This window comes from Bison bison, unplaced genomic scaffold, assembly GCF_000754665.1.
Source record: "Bison bison bison isolate TAMUID 2011002044 unplaced genomic scaffold, Bison_UMD1.0 scf7180017864465, whole genome shotgun sequence".
Lineage (NCBI taxonomy): Eukaryota > Metazoa > Chordata > Mammalia > Artiodactyla > Bovidae > Bison > Bison bison.
In genome coordinates, this window is record NW_011495026.1 from 6277947 (window position 1) to 6283086 (window position 5140).

Sequence of the window (5140 nt, forward strand, 5' to 3'; positions counted from 1 at the left end):
ATTGGAAAAGACTCTGATGCTGGGAGGGATTGGGGGCAAGAGGAGAAGGGGACGACAGAGGATGAGATGGCTGATGGCATCACTGCCTCGATGGACGTGAGTCTGAATGAACTTCGGGAGTTGGTGATGGACAGGGAGGCCTGGCGTGCTGTGATTCATGGGGTCACAAAAGGTCGGACACGACTGAGCAACTGATCTGATCTGATCTGATAAAGATACAATATATATGAAAGTGAAAGTCACTCAGTCATGTCCCACTCTTTGCGGCCCCATTGGCTAAACAGTCCCTGCAATTCTCCAGGCCAGAATGGAGTGGGTAGCCATTCCCTTCTCCAGGGTATCTTCCCTGGAGATTGAACTCAGGGATTGAACCCAGGTCTTACCAGCTCAGCCACAAGGGAAGCCTATGAAATATTGAACCTAAATTGAGACACTTTGACCAAACCAGTAAGACTGGTTCTTCCACAGCTTGTGAAATAATTTCTGTGATCTATGACCTCCAGACTAATGTCTTGAGCATTCAGGTTAATTAAGATAGGATCAATTGAAGAGTTGGAATGAATGCTTTATTTATTATTAAATCTAAACTTTCTTCTGTGGATTATGCAAATTAATCAACCCATAATCCTTTTTCCTATTGGCCACAAGATATATGATTTCTGGGATCTTTTGCTATATTAAATTGTCCACCAACTTAAAGCATATGTGGAGCACTGTTGTATATATAGCCTTGGATTGGAAACCCCAGGATATGAGATAACATATTTCATAACTGGTACATCAAGTCATTTTCTCCAATTAATCGGTCTTTAATAAAGACACTATTAATGGTAGCTACTACTTCACAGATATGTGAGAGAAAATTGCTATAGTTATGATATCATGTCTCAAATGATTTTATCACTCACATCCTCCTTAATGGTCATTCAGTCTATGAGTGGACTGTCAATATTAAGTAAATTACAAAAGCATTTATGTAAAACAGCCATTGTTTTTCTTGCCACTCATTGGGAAGATGTCATTGGCCATACTTCACCAAGATATACTAACTAGGATTAATGTAGATAATTTTAAAAATTAGGTGAACTTAAACATCTACTCATTTTCTTTATTATATTTAATTTCTACTGAATTAAATAATACTAATTCAAAATCAAGGATATTAGAAATGATCAAACTGTAATAGGACCACTATTATTATAGCATTAGATTGAAAATTATATTCTACAAATTAATCTTGTGTTTTATCTGAAGATACTAATAATAGCTAACTTTTTACCACCCTTGCTACATATTTAAATACATTATTTGTATAATCACTTTTAAAATCTTTCCAAATTTAGGAATTAGAGAATTCACACAACAGAGCTGGGCTTTACCATGGCTTTTGTGTGTAATACTCACTTTTTGAGATGCTATAACCTCTGCTCTTCTGGAAGAAAGAGAACCTGGAATCAATCAATATTCTATCAATTAATTAAACTGTACAATCTCTTTTTGTGTGTCTTTGTCTTATAACTGAGGACATGTGTAGTGGTTTTTTTTTTTTTTTTTTAATCATATATTCCTTGGAAAGAGTAATTTCCCAAGTAACATAAATTTTCATTTTTCATTAGTTCAGAACAGGTCATGACGTAAAGCTTGAAACCTTGCAGGTGAAAATCAGTTGAGAATGAGACAAATACTTAAACTTCCCTAGAAAGCAAAAGTATCTCCCCACCAAGCCTCTAACCTTATTTATGTTTTCTTTACTTTATCCATATCCCATGTTTGCCATGTCAATTACAAAGCTATGAGTTGATTAGTAGAACAAATGCTGACTTTTGATTTTGTGATAACTGGTAGAATTCTATGAATTTATAACATCAATGAAACACTTTATTTTTGGAATTTCATTTCTACTATCTGATAATATATCATCTGTTCACTTGAAGATTGTTGATATGATTCAATATCATCATAGTCTTTTTGTGTTTTGGGACTTCCTTAAGTGGCTGACCTTGTTACACATAATTCATGTTTCTGTCTTTATGTGCTTTTGTTTAGTCCCTCAATCATGTCCAACTCTTTGTGACCCCATGGACTATTGCCCACCAGACTCCTCTGTCAATGGCAATTTTCCAGGCAAGAATACCTACGGTTGCTATGCCCTCCTCTAGAGGATCTTCCCAACCCAAGGATTGAATGCAAGTCTGCCACATTGCAGGCAGATTCTTTATGGTCTGAGCCACAAGGGAAGCTCAGGAATACTGGTGTGGGTAGCCTGTCTCTTCTCCAGGGGATCTTCCTGACCCAGGAATTGAACCAGGGTCTCCTGCTTTGCAGGCGGATTCACTACCAGCTGAGCTACCAAGAAAGCCCCTCTATCTCTATAGAACACTAATAATCCAACAATTTAATACACTGGAAGTAACCAAATTGTAATATGTGCACAAATTAGAAATATAATTTCTGGGCCTTCAAATTACAACATATTTTGCTGTATATAATCACATTGAATCTGTGCTCTTATAATACATAGATTAAGTAGAAAACTGATAATGTAATATTCCCTATATTTGGAAATTCCACACTTCAGTCACAGTATATGATGCCAATGTTTTTTAAGAACAAAGAATAAGTTAAACTCTTGGCACTGACTTAGACTTTTATTTATTAATATATAGGACATGTTTTCAAATTTAATTTTATATTGATCCATATAGCTTAGCTAATTATTTGAATGTTAAATGTATTATTGTAGACTTTATATTTCTAACATAGGAAAAATTTTATACATGTATGTTTTAAGACTATCTTTTTGAATTACATTTCAGATGAAAATGGGGGTTTGAAGCAGAAGGCCATAAATCTGCAGTTGTCTCATTATCTTACTGTTTGTGCCAACTAGAGAAATTCCAGTTGGAGTTATAATGTTTCTGAACATTTGCTAGCATGCCAATTGAATCTACACTACATCAAGTAAAATGAAATGAGAGTTAAAAGTGTTCCTGCAAAGTAACATGATGAATGACAAGACATACTTTAAACAGATCAAGAAATATGAATTTAAGGGCAAACTACTGACCTCTCCATTAGAAAATGTTTCTGAAAGTACTTTCTAAATTGACTGCTATTATTATTCTTTTTTTTTAGTTTTAGTCACTTTCTGCAGCAGGGTCAATTCATCCTGACACACCACCACCCAGTATGAAATCAAAGGCCAAATGGGTGGTCCAAATAAGCATTTGTCATTGTTGTTCAGTTGCCCAGTCATGTCCAGCTCTTTGCATCCCCATGGACTGCAGCATGCCAGGCCTCTCTATCCCTCACCATCTCCTGAAGTTTGCCCAAGTTCATGTCCATTGAATCCATGGTGCCATCCAGCCATCTCATCCTCTGACGCCTTCTTCTCCTTCTGCCCTCAACCTTTCCCAACAGGAGGGAATTTTCCAGTGAGTTGACTGTTCACATCAGATGATCAAAATACTGGAGCTTCAGCTTCAGCATCAGTCGTTCCAGCAAGTATTCAAGGTTGATTTCCCTTAAGATAGACTGGCTTGATCTCCTTGCTGTCCAAGGGACTTTCAGGAATCTTCTCTAGGACCACAGTTTGAAGGCACTAGCTAGCATAAATACCAGTCAGAACCTTAACCTCCATGCTTTGTCAGTCCTATCTTTACACTATGTGTACATTGCAACAAGAAAATTATGAACAATTATGATAGATAGATAGAGATATGAATGAACATACATATTTGGACTTGTAGATAAAACAACTTGCCTTGGCTCAAACACCTTGGAAAGTGTTGATTTTCAATTTGTTTTTATCTAACTTTACAGTTGAGCATGATGTCTGGCACTCAGAAAGAATTAAAGAAATATTTTTTGGAATGAATGATGTATAAACTATTCTCTTTTCTTTCTTTTAAGTATAGTTGAGTTACAATATTATACTACTTTCAGGTGAACAGCATAATGACTCAATATTTTTATAGATTATATACCATAGATGGTTGTAAAACATTAACTATATTCCCTGTGCTTCACCTGACATCCCTGTTACCTATTTATTTTATACCTGAAATTTGTACCTCTGAATCTGCACCCCACCCCGGTTTGTTCCTTCCCCATCCCCTTCTTTCTGGTAACCAATAGTTTGCTCTCCGTATCTGTGAGGTTTTTCTCTATTGTTATATTTTATTTGAATATGTGTAAAAAAGAAAATTGTTTTCTTCTGTAGATTGGGAAATTTTAGAGTTAACTATAATTGACATAATTTAGGATAGTATACTCTCACATTCTGGGCAAAACAACTGAAATATGTACATTTTGAAAAGTCACTATTTTGCTCCTTTTGTTGTATGTTGATAAGTAGAATGGTAGAAAATGAATTATGTCATATTCAAAGGTGAAATAACTTTATGAATTCTTTAAGGATAAAAGATAAAATCAACTTTTAGGATAAAGTCAACTTTCAATTGTCTATGTTAATGTAAAATAGAAAAAAATACAGACTACTGAAAACAGATGACAAAAATTATTTATATCACTCTTTAGAAAGCAGAAATATACACAAAGGCATATAAACAAGCAAATGTTTAGACAAAAAATTACTGTATTCTGTGATTTACTAGCTTGATTCTACAAGCTTTCTCTAAAATGTCTGAAAAAGAAAATATTTAAAGCACTGGAGCTAATCCACTGGCGAGGAATCAGAATTAGATCAGATTTCAATAATTAAATAAACTGAACAGGCAGGGATGTCCCAGCAGCAAAGACTGCTAGTTCCTGGCCCAGTGTCTGTTTCCTCTCTCACATCCCACTGACACCTAGCTTTCCCCTCCCTTCTCTGAAGGTGGGTGATATGTAGGTGTATGATTGGAGGTGGTTTCTGAGAAAAAAAAAAACAACAACAACTTTTAACTAATAACAAAATTGGCGTGCCCCTTATGTTTCTTCTTTTTTGCCCTTCCTCCTGCCTGGAATTTTGATGTGAAGCCTAGTACTCTAAAAGCCACTTTGAAAGCCTGGTGGGAATCCATTTAAGAATGACAGAGCAAATTATTGGAGAAGCCAGGAGGAGCCATGCTGCCTGTGACTAACTGCACCCCTGTCCCAACTTCAGTTCAGTTCAGTCGCTCAGTCACGTCCGACTCTT